General features: G+C 41.6%; 1 long non-coding RNA gene across 1 annotated transcript; it reads left to right on the forward strand.

Moving 5' to 3' along the window:
* Positions 1-205: 205 nt before the first annotated feature.
* On the forward strand, positions 206-11230 carry LOC134319131 (uncharacterized). Its single transcript, XR_010013468.1, has 4 exons — positions 206-246; positions 9275-9384; positions 9493-9571; positions 10963-11230. It is a non-coding gene; the product is annotated as an uncharacterized LOC134319131 (long non-coding RNA).
* The last annotated feature ends 3174 nt before the right edge of the window (positions 11231-14404 follow it).

Consider the following 14404-nt stretch of genomic DNA (forward strand, 5'->3'; position numbering starts at 1 on the left):
CTGTGCCAGCGTTTGTACATACCGCAGTGTAACGGAATTAGCAGCCTTGAGAGAACGATAAATAAATAAAAGTCAGGCTGAATACCAAATCACGTCTCGCTATTCATTCAAGTGCACTACAGAGGGTATATAATCAATGCGTTTATGCACCCTATGTAGTGCACTGTATTTACAAAAGCATACATTTTGAGATCAAGCCCCAAACAGCTGCGGAGAGAGAATACAAAGCGAAAGAGCAGCGTTAAGGTAAAATCAAATGTCACATAACTAGTTTAATCGTATTTTCTTGCCTGTTAGTGTCGTACAACGATGAGGAGAAAGAGAACAAACAAAATAACAGAAACACTCAGGTAGCAGCCGGTCATAAAGATGAGAAGATTTGTCCACGGGAATAAATAAAGACAAACACGCTGTAATCCGTCGGTCAGCGTCCGTCAGAAAACAAGCGTCCGTCTATATTTCATTTAACTGTTTATATAAAAACACACTGAAATGTTTAGACTATAAAAGAACGATGAAAATCCTTTAAAATTCGTTGATGAGGCTGCGCGCGAGACTCGCCTGACAGAGGATGGCGGTTGGCGTGTGTGTGCGCGTGCTGAAGTGAGTGAGGCGCGAGTGAGACAGTGCGCGCGACGCTCGCTCATCATCGGGTGGCAGTTCAAACCTGAGCTAAAATGAGGCGCGAGACTGAACAAACTTCACCTAACATCACCACAAATATTACCTACATCACCTAACATCACCACAAACATCACCTGCATCACCACAAACATCACCTACATCACCTAACATCAACTAACATCACCACAAACATCACCTGCATCACCACAAACATCACCTAACATCACCACAAACATCACCTAACATCACCACAAACATCACCTAACATCAACTAACATCACCTGCATCACCACAAACATCACCTAACATCACCACAAACATCACCTACATCACCTAACATCAACTAACATCACCACAAACATCACCTGCATCACCACAAACATCACCTAACATCACCACAAACATCACCTACATCACCTAACATCAACTAACATCACCACTAACATCACCTGCATCACCACAAACATCACCTACATCACCTAACATCAACTAACATCACCACAAACATCACCTGCATCACCACAAACATCACCTACATCACCACTAACATCACCTAACATCACCACAAACATCACCTAACATCACCACTAACATCACCACAAACATCACCTAACATCACCACTAACATCACCACACACATCACCTAACATCACCACAAACATCACCTGCATCACCACAAACATCACCTACATCACCACAAACATCACCTAACATCACCACTAACATCACCACAAACATCACCTACATCACCTAACATCACCACTAACATCACCACTAACATCACCTAACATCACCACACACATCACCTAACATCACCACAAACATCACCTGCATCACCACAAACATCACCTACATCACCACAAACATCACCTAACATCACCACAAACATCACCTAACATCAACTAACATCACCTAACATCAACTAACATCACCACAAACATCACCTAACATCAACTAACATCACCTGCATCACCACAAACATCACCTACATCACCTAACATCACCACAAACATCACCTAACATCACCACAAACATCACTTACATCACCACAAAGATTACCTACATCACCTAACATCACCTGCATCACCACAAACATCACCTACATCACCTAACATCACCACAAACATCACCTAACATCACCACAAACATCACCTACATCACCACAAAGATTACTACATCACCTAACATCAACTAACATCACCTGCATCACCACAAACATCACCTACATCACCTAACATCACCTACATCACCTAACATCACCACAAACATCAGCTACATCACCACAAAGATTACCTACATCACCTAACATCACCTGCATCACCACAAACATCACCTACATCACCTAACATCACCTACATCACCTAACATCACCTAACATCACCACAAACATCAGCTACATCACCACAAAGATTACCTACATCACCTAACATCACCACAAACATCACCTGCATCACCACAAACATCACCTACATCACCACAAACATCACCTAACCACCTACATCACCTAACATCACCACAAACATCACCTACATCACCTAACATCACCTAACCACCTACATCACCTAACATCACCACAAACATCACCTAACATCACCACAAACATCACCTACATCACCCCAATCACCTAACATCACCACAAACATCATCTAACATCACCAACATCACCACTAACATCACCATAAACATCACCTAACATCACCCCAAACATCACCTACATCACCACAATCATCACCACCATCAACCCAAACATCACCTAACATCACCTACATCACCACAAACATCACCTAACACCACCAAAAACATCACCTAACATTTCCTAACATCAGGAAAAAAATCACTACAAACATCACCACAAATATCACCACAAACATCACCTAACACCACCACAAACATCACCTACATCACCACAAACATCACCTACATCACCATCACATAACATCACCACAAACATCACCTAACACCACCACAAACATCACCTACATCACCACAAACATCACCTACATTACCTAACATCAACTAACATCACCTAACATCACCTGCATCACCACAAACATCACCTACATCACCACAAACATCACCTAACATCACCACTAACATCACCACTAACATCACCTAACATCACCACAAACATCACCTAACATCACCACAAACATCACCTGACATCACCACAAACATCACCTACATCACCTAACATCACCACAAACATCACCTACATCACCACAAACATCACCTAACCACCTACATCACCTAACATCACCACAAACATCACCTACATCACCTAACATCACCACAAACATCACCTAACCACCTACATCACCTAACATCACCACAAACATCACCTAACATCACCACAAACATCACCTACATCACCCCAATCACCTAACATCACCACAAACATCATCTAACATCACCAACATCACCACTAACATCACCATAAACATCACCTAACATCACCCCAAACATCACCTACATCACCACAATCATCACCACCATCAACCCAAACATCACCTAACATCACCTACATCACCACAAACATCACCTAACACCACCAAAAACATCACCTAACATTTCCTAACATCAGGAAAAAAATCACTACAAACATCACCACAAATATCACCACAAACATCACCTAACACCACCACAAACATCACCTACATCACCACAAACATCACCTACATCACCATCACATAACATCACCACAAACATCACCTAACACCACCACAAACATCACCTACATCACCACAAACATCACCTACATCACCTAACATCACCTAACATCACCTGCATCACCACAAACATCACCTACATCACCACAAACATCACCTAACATCACCACTAACATCACCACTAACATCACCTAACATCACCTAACATCACCACAAACATCACCACTAACATCACCTAACATCACCACAAACATCACCTAACATCACCACTAACATCACCACAAACATCACCTAACATCACCACTAACATCACCTAACATCACCTAACATCACCACAAACATCACCTGCATCACCACAAACATCACCTAACATCACCACTAACATCACCACAAACATCACCTAACATCACCACTAACATCACCTAACATCACCTAACATCACCACTAACATCACCTAACATCACCACTAACATCACCTAACATCACCACACACATCACCTAACATCACCACAAACATCACCTGCATCACCACAAACATCACCTGCATCACCACAAACATCACCTAACATCAACTAACATCACCTGCATCACCACAAACATCACCTACATCACCTAACATCACCACAAACATCACCCACATCACCACAAAGATTACCTACATCACATAACATCAACTAACATCACCTGCATCACCACAAACATCACCTACATCACCACAAACATCACCTACATCACCACAAAGATTACCTACATCACCTAACATCAACTAACATCACCTGCATCCCCACAAACATCACCTACATCACCTAACATCACCTACATCACCTAACATCACCACAAAGATTACCTACATCACCTAACATCAACTAACATTACCTAACATCACCACAAACATCACCTAACATCACCACAAACATCACCTGCATCACCACAAACATCACCTACATCACCACAAACATCACCTAACATCAACTAACATCACCTGCATCACCACAAACATCACCTACATCACCTAACATCACCTACATCACCACAAAGATTACCTACATCACCTAACATCACCTGCATCACCACAAACATCACCTACATCACCACAAACATCACCTACATCACCACAAAGATTACCTACATCACCTAACATCAACTAACATCACCTGCATCACCACAAACATCACCTACATCACCTAACATCACCTACATCACCTAACATCACCTAACATCACCACAAAGATTACCTACATCACCTAACATCAACTAACATCACCTAACATCACCACAAACATCACCTAACATCACCACAAACATCACCTACATCACCACAAAGATTACCTACATCACCTAACATCAACTAACATCACCTGCATCACCACAAACATCACCTACATCACCTAACATCACCACAAACATCACCTAACATCACCACAAACATCACCTACATCACCACAAAGATTACCTAAATCACCTAACATCAACTAACATCACCTGCATCACCACAAACATCACCTAACATCACCTACATCACCTAACATCACCTACATCACCATCACATAACATCACCACAAACATCACCTAACACCACCACAAACATCACCTACATCACCTAACATCAACTAACATCACCTAACATCACCTGCATCACCACAAACATCACCTACATCACCACAAACATCACCTAACATCACCACTAACATCACCTAACATCACCACAAACATCACCACTAACATCACCACAAACATCACCTAACATCACCACTAACATCACCACAAACATCACCTAACATCACCACTAACATCACCTAACATCACCTAACATCACCACACACATCACCTAACATCACCACAAACATCACCTGCATCACCACAAACATCACCTACATCACCACAAACATCACCTAACATCACCACTAACATCACCACTAACATCACCACTAACATCACCTAACATCACCACAAACATCACCTAACATCACCACTAACATCACCTAACATCACCACTAACATCACCACTAACATCACCACTAACATCACCTAACATCACCACACACATCACCTAACATCACCACAAACATCACCTGCATCACCACAAACATCACCTACATCACCACAAACATCACCTAACATCACCTGCATCACCACAAACATCACCTACATCACCTAACATCACCACAAACATCACCTACATCACCACAAAGATTACCTACATCACCTAACATCAACTAACATCACCTGCATCACCACAAACATCACCTACATCACCTAACATCACCACAAACATCACCTAACATCACCACAAACATCACCTACATCACCACAAAGATTACCTACATCACCTAACATCAACTAACATCACCTGCATCACCACAAACATCACCTACATCACCTAACATCACCACAAACATCACCTACATCACCACAAAGATTACCTACATCACCTAACATCAACTAACATCACCTGCATCACCACAAACATCACCTACATCACCACAAAGATTACCTACATCACCTAACATCAACTAACATCACCTGCATCACCACAAACATCACCTACATCACCTAACATCACCTACATCACCTAACATCACCTAACATCACCACAAACATCACCTACATCACCTAACATTACCTAACATCACCACAAACATCACCTACATCACCACAAAGATTACCTACATCACCTAACATCAACTAACATCACCACAAACATCACCTAACATCACCACAAACATCACCTACATCACCACAAAGATTACCTACATCACCTAACATCAACTAACATCACCTGCATCACCACAAACATCACCTACATCACCTACATCACCTAACATCACCTAACATCACCACAAACATCAGCTACATCACCACAAAGATTACCTACATCACCTAACATCACCACAAACATCACCTGCATCACCACAAACATCACCTACATCACCACAAACATCACCTAACCACCTACATCACCACAAACTTCACCTACATCACCTAACATCACCACAAACATCACCTAACATCACCTACATCACCCCAAACATCACCTAACATCACCACAAACATCACCCCAAACATCATCTAACATCACCAACATCACCACTAACATCACCATAAACATCACCTAACATCACCCCAAACATCACCTACATCACCACAATCATCACCACCATCAACCCAAACATCACCTAACATCACCTACATCACCACAAACATCACCTAACACCACCAAAAACATCACCTAACATTTCCTAACATCAGGAAAAAAATCACTACAAACATCACCACAAATATCACCACAAACATCACCTAACACCACCACAAACATCACCTACATCACCACAAACATCACCTACATCACCATCACATAACATTACCACAAAAATCACCTAACACCACCACAAACATCACCTACATCACCATCACATAACATCACCACAAACATTGCCTAACATCACCACAAACATCACCTACATCACCACAAACATAACAAAAACCACCACAAACATCACCTACATCACTAAACATCACCACAAATATCACCACAAACATCGCCTACATCACCACAAACATCACCTACATCACCATCACATAACATCACATCAAACATCACCTACATCACCACAAACATCACCTAACATCACCACAAACATCACCTACATCACCATCACATAACATCACCACAAACATCACCTACATCACCACAAACATAACCTACATCACCATCACCTACCATCACCACAAACATAACCTACATCACCATCACCTACCATCCCAACAAACATCACCTAACATCACCATCACCTACCATCACCACAAACATCACCTTACATCACCTACATCACCCCAAACATAACCTACATCACCATCACATAACATCACCACAAACATCACCTACATCACCACAAACATCACCTACATCACCATCACATAACATCACCACAAACATCACCATCACATAACATCACCACAAACATCACCATCACATAACATCACCACAAACATCACCACAAATATCACCACAAACATCGCCTAACATCACCACAAACATCACCCACATCACTTAACATCACCACAAACATCACCATCACATAACATCACCACAAACATCACCACAAATATCACCACAAACATTGCCTAACATCACCACAAACATCACCTACATCACTTAACATCACCACAAACTTCACCTACATCACCACAAACATCACCTACATCACCTAACATCACCACAAACATCACCACAAACATCACCTACATCACCACAAACATCACCACAAATATCACCTACATCACCACAAACATTACCTACATCACCTAACATCAACTAACATCACCATCACCTAACATCACCACAAACATCACCACAAACATCACCTACATCACCACAAACATCACCACAAACATCACCTACATCACCACAAACATCACCACAAATATCACCTACATCACCACAAACATTACCTACATCACCTAACATCAACTAACATCACCATCACATAACATCACCACAAATATCACCACAAACATCGCCTACATCACCACAAACATCACCTACATCACCACAAACATCACCCACATCACCATCACATAACATCACCACAAACATCACCTACATCACCACAAACATCACCACAAACATCACCCACATCACCATCACATAACATCACCACAAACATCACCTACATCACCACAAACATCACCTACATCACCACAAACATCACCCACATCACCATCACATAACATCACCACAAACATCACCTACATCACCACAAACATCACCTACATCACCTACATCACCATCACCTACCATCACCACAAAAACATAACCTACATCACCATCACCTACCATCACCACAAACATCACTTAACATCACCATCACCTACCATCACCACAAACATCACTTAACATCACCTACATCACTACAAACATCACCTACATCACCATCACATAACATCACCACAAACATCACCTACATCACCATCACATAACATCACCACAAACATCACCTACATCACCATCACATAACATCACCACAAACATCACCTACATCACCATCACATAACATCACCACAAACATCACCTACATCACCACAAACATCACCTAACATCACCTACCATCACCACAAACATCACTTAACATCACCTACATCACTACAAACATCACCTACATCACCATCACATAACATCACCACAAACATCACCTACATCACCATCACATAACATCACCTACATCACCATCACATAACATCACCACAAACATCACCTAACATCACCATCACATAACATCACCACAAACATCACCTACATCACCATCACATAACATCACCACAAACATCACCTACATCACCATCACATAACATCACCACAAACATCACCTACATCACCATCACATAACATCACCACAAACATCACCTACATCACCACAAACATCACCTAACATCATCTAACATCACCACAAACATCACCTTACATCACCTAACGGGGATTTTGGGGTGATGGGTACTTAATGTTACTGTTTGGTTGAGGTACCAACACAAGCAGTGGAAGAATACTGTGAGAGTAGCATGGTCCTCCAATTGGCAAGAGGAAAAGTAGGGCTAAAATTGTGTAGTGTGATGGGGACTTATGTCTACACACACAGCAAGAGGATTCTGGAAGAGAATTGAGACAAATGTATTGCAGTCTAGTTTAGAGTTATAAAACAGATCTGGCTGAGTGTCATTTTGCACAGCAGTCCAATACCGGCATGAATCTGGTTACCATATCTGATGCAAAAAGGACAGAATCTGGTCCACATGCACCTTGGCCATTATTAAATGTGACCCAGATCAATTTTTAGTGAGACATAAGTTAGGATATTAGCAAGGCTATGCAAGCATCTTCGTCCTCTTACTTTAGATACCAAAAATGAGTCATTTTTTACTTAATGTTTGGATTCGTCTTAATAAAATTAATTTCCTTTTAGTTTCATCAACCACTTAATCCTTTTTAGGGCCACGGCAGGTCCAGTTCCACCTGAAAACACTGGGCACAAGGCAGGAACACCCTGGACGGGACATCAATCCATCACAGAGCAGTTGCAAGAACGGTGAATTTTAAATGGTCAGGATAATCGAACTGCTGATCTGGCTTGGATCCTGGCTTGGATGTGCTCAGTGACTAATGATTCATTCACACTTGGTTATGTCATTGTGAACGTCTTTGTTCCAGATCCGTGCTTGCTGATGTCACAGTCTGCCCGATTTGGGGAGACTTAGTCGGAACCAGTTCAGAGTCACCTGCTATGTGGGTATGTACGAATCTGCCTCTAGTTGGTGTGAAGATGCAGCCAGTGGCTTTACACATGTTACCCTAGTTTGACATAAACTAGATAATGTTGAGAATTAAAGCAGGTTTTGTGTTTAAGCCGTAAATATCCCCATGTTCTCTTTAAATTTTCTTTACTAGAAGTTCACTGAAGTGGGAGTTGAGGTTTCTTTACCTAACCACCGCCAAGCTGTCCAGTACTATTTATGAAATCACTCCCAAGTCATAATGTAACTGATACACTTAAAGCTCCCCATGGATTATTACATATCTGCTCGTCATATCTGAAATTAAACTAATGCTTAAATGAAACTCCTTTCCAAATAAGAATGGCGGTTTCATTAGACTGTGAAAATGTGGTTGATACCGTATATTTGACCAATCCATGTTCACCGTCATCTAGAATTAGAGTTGTTTCACATTTGAGGTTTCTTGCAAGAATATACACTGATCAGCCAGAACATTAAAACCACCTCCTTGTTTCTACACTCACTGTCCATTTTATCAGCTCCACTTACCATATAGAAGCACTCTGTAGTTCTACAATTACTGACTGTAGTCCATCTGTTTCTCTACATACCTTTTTAGCCTGCTTTCACCCTGTTCTTCTATGGTCAGGACCCCCACAGGAAACCACAGAGCAGGTATTATTTGGGTGGTGGATCATTCTCAGCACTGCAGTGACACTGACATGGTGGTGGTGTGTTAGTGTGTGTTGTGCTGGTATGAGTGGATCAGACACAGCAGCGCTAATGGAGTTTTTGAATACCGTGTCCACTCACTGTCCACTCTATTAGACACTCCTACCTAGTTGGTCCACCTTGTAGATGTAAAGTCAGAGACGATCGCTCATCTATTGCTGCTGTTTGAGTTGCTCATCTTCTAGACCTTCATCAGTGGTCACAGGACGCTGCCCACGGGGCGCTGTTGGCTGGATATTTTTGGTTGGTGTACTATTCCCTGTCCAACAGTGACACTGAGGTGTTTAAAAACTCCAGCAGCACTGCTGTGTCTTATCCACTCATACCAGCACAACACACACTAACACACCACCACCATGTCAGTGTCACTGCAGTGCTGAGAATGATCCACCACCTAAATAATACCTGCTCTGTGGTGGTCCTGTGGGGGTCCTGACCATTGAAGAACAGGGTGAAAGCAGGTTAAAAAGCATGCAGAGAAACAGATGGACTACAGTCAGTAATTGTAGAACTACAAAGTGCTTCTATATGGTAAGTGGAGCTGATAAAATGGACAGTGAGTGTAGAAACAAGGAGGTAGTTTTAATGTTATGGCTTATCAGTGTATTATCTAAAGATTATTAAAACCTGTACATTCTATGTTACTAAATTTAACCCTGAGTTCCTTCCACAGCTGCATTTGTCTCACCTTGCATTGAGACTGTAAATTGGGTACAACACGTCCACCTATCACACTTGGTAGCACTCACACCTGCCAACCCCTTCCCATAGAAACCCTTTGTAACAGAACTGTACAGCACAACTCAAAACAGAAGAAAAACTAAGTCCATCCAACACCTCGCCCATATTCACAGTGCAGACAGTTGTAAACTTTTGCCTAAAGACACGTTGTTGTTGATACCAGCTGTGCCTGTGTGCATGCATGCTGTGCTGTTAACCAAAAGTGATTATATTAAAGATTCCTTAATAAATCATGTAATTTATGTTGTAGTTTCATAGAGTTCTTAAGCAAAAACCTCTTTGTCTTTCTGATCCATGAACATTAACACATGAGCAGCATAGAACAACTAAATACTGACCATTAAAACACTGATGTTTGTTTGCAGCCACTTTGACAGTGTGTTTTTCAACACGTTATAGGAGGGCACATGGAGAACGAGCTGTCAGGGCAGGCTTCCATCTTCAGGCTGGACGTGAAGTACTCTGTGTTCTCTATCTATAATTGAAAGCTCCTTAAGGCCTAGTGCACTCTCTTTCAGCTTCGCTGTAAAATCCTTAATATTTTGGGCATATTCCATCCCCGCCTGCACTAACGGAATCCATAAGTTTTGCAGCTTTAAGTGCCTCTCCAGGTCAATGCATGTTTCCTTTAGGTTGGCCATTTTTAGCGCTTTTCCACCAAAAGAACTCTGATTCTTGAACCACTTCTGTTCGGGTTTCCTCGAACCTTGGTGTTTTTTAGAGAACCGACCCACGTTTCCACCAGTTTTTGGGAACCAAGCCTGCGTCAACAACGGTGGGTGTTACACAACAAAAGTAAAGAGTAACATGATGGTGGAGCGTGTAGATTAACTGTGGGGATTTGTGCTGTTGTTACAGATGTTTGTTTTTATGCAAAAAGCATCGATCAGCTATTGGTGATAAGAAGACGTAGACGTGTTTGTCGCAGTTGTTGTTTTCTTTAGTTCACTGACGTGAGAAGAGTTTTGTGCTTCGCTCTCACCGCGACCCTCGGCACAAATAGCCGATTTGCTCAGCGCTCAGCTTGAGCGATTAAACATCACTGAAGTTCCACGACACGAACAAACATCTGTGTGAAATAACCATCAAATCCAGTCTAAAATCCAATACATACATCTGTGTTTAGCTGTATTTACTTCACGAGTGGTGTTTACGCAGCTCGGGGTTCTGAGAATCAGCGTCTCGGCAGAGGCAAAAACTCTGTACGTAAAAAAAAGCGTAACGTGGATGACTGTACTAAAAGTACGACACTAAATTTCTCTCCGTTGTTACTGGTTATAAGTGCTCTGTATTGCCCAAATTCATCGGCCGCTGTTTTAGTGCAACAAGCCACGTTACACTTTATTTTTCACGTTAAGCGTTTTTCGTACTTTCGGGGTCACTTTTACCACGTCATATCACACAGTTCAGCTCATTTGAGGCGCTTTGAAAATCTGAAGATCAGCAAATATTAGCGGCAAACTGCCTCAAAATTAAATCAGATAAACTTTAAAAAAAAGAAATGCAGTGTCAAGCTCCATACGAGACAACAGAACAGAGCACCCAAACCTCTACACTTTGACACACCCACCGATGACGTCACGGTTCGCGCTGAAAAACCAAGTATTCTGTGGTGCCAGATTAGACGGTAGTTTGCTGTCTGGAACCTCTTTTTCTCGGTGGAAACACACGGAACCGGTTCAAAATCAAGTGCTTGAACTGGAACTGTTCCACATCAGTGGAAAAGGGGTATTTGAGAGTTACATTTCTTACTTGAGCTTCAATTGGAACACATTTCTGCTTCATATATATTAAGTCAGCTTGTAACAATTGGATTGCTTTAAGGACCAGGTCCATGGCCTCTTGCATAACTTATTTATGCATGTCGCATCCATGCAAGGCCATGGTTTTGTGAAGGACTTCTCCTTCAGGGTCATATTTTTTGACAAGTATTTTCGGATGACCTCTTTTGCATTTATAATGGTTAAATAGTCTCTTAGCGATCAAATTCAGTTATCTGAAGTTACATTAATTAAGGCGGCAGAAGCTAAAACAAGTAGGTCTTTGTCATTGTCAAGTGTCACTTTGTAGCCCTTTTCTTAAACAGATTAGGATGACTGCTTGACTTTGATTGTGAAGTTCAAGATTTTAATTCTACACACCAGCCAGGCAACTTTTTATAAGGGTATTAGGGCGGCATGGTGGCTAAGTGGGTAACACTGTTGCCTCACAGCAAGAAGGTCCTGGATTCGTTCGTGGGAGTGGTGGGGCTTGAACCAGTGACCTTTTGATTTCTAGTCCAGTACCTTAACCACTAGGCTACAACTACCCTACAAATGTTGCACTGTTTTTAAAAGGTATTGCACATGGATCAGGTTTACTGTCGCCTCACAGCAAGAAGGTCCTGGGTTAGTTCCCCAGGTGGGGCGGTCAGGGTTCTTTCTGTGTGGAGTTTGCATGTTCTCCCCGTGTCTGCGTGGGTTTCCTCCGGGTGCTCCGGTTTCCTCCCACAGTCCAAAGACGTGCAAGTGAGGTGAACTGGAGACACTAAATTGTCCCTGACTGTGTTCGATATAAACTTGTGAACTGATGAACCTTGTGTAATGAGTAACTACCGTTCCTGTCATGAATGGTGTAAAACATGACGTTAAAATCCTAATAACCAAACAAACAAGGGTATTACAATGTCTTACCTAAGTACCACAAGGCCCTTGACCTATTAGCTTTTATTTAATGTTTCTGCTTGCACTTCTGTACCCTGTTTTTTCCTGGTTATTCTTGGCAAAATTGCTCAGACATTGTCAGATTGTTTTGACCCACTTCAGTGTGGCGACATACTCAGGGGTTGATGTTCTGTTGAACCCCAGTCTTAAGTCTCTTGCAAAATGGAATAGTTTTTTTTTTTAAAGGATTACACTTTATTCCTCTTGGCTGACCAGTTTCACAGCTCGTGCTGATGAAAATCACTCTCACAACGTGATGCCACCATCATGCTTCACTGTCGGGATGGTGTTCTCAGGGTGAGTGTTGTTAGATATCTGGCAAATGCAGCTTTTTGCTTTAGGGGCAGGATGATCTTAATTTGGTCTTAATGGACCAGAGAACCAATTTCCGTTTGTTTTGTAAGTCTTTTGAATAACTTTTTTATGTCTTTTTGAAAAATGTTAAATAATTCTGATGATTTTTAAACCTGGCACTGTGTTTAGTGGATGTAGCTGTGCAATATTGTTTCCATTTTTTAATAAATGGTTCATGTTTTCTTCATTTCTTATGTTCTATAAGTTTAGGATATTTTTCTCTAACCAAACTCTGATGAATATGTTCCAGAATGTTGTTCTGGACGTGTGTTGACAACTCTGGAGCCCTTCAGGACAAGGGTGTATTTACATTGAGGT

This window comes from Trichomycterus rosablanca, chromosome 8, assembly GCF_030014385.1.
Source record: "Trichomycterus rosablanca isolate fTriRos1 chromosome 8, fTriRos1.hap1, whole genome shotgun sequence".
Lineage (NCBI taxonomy): Eukaryota > Metazoa > Chordata > Actinopteri > Siluriformes > Trichomycteridae > Trichomycterus > Trichomycterus rosablanca.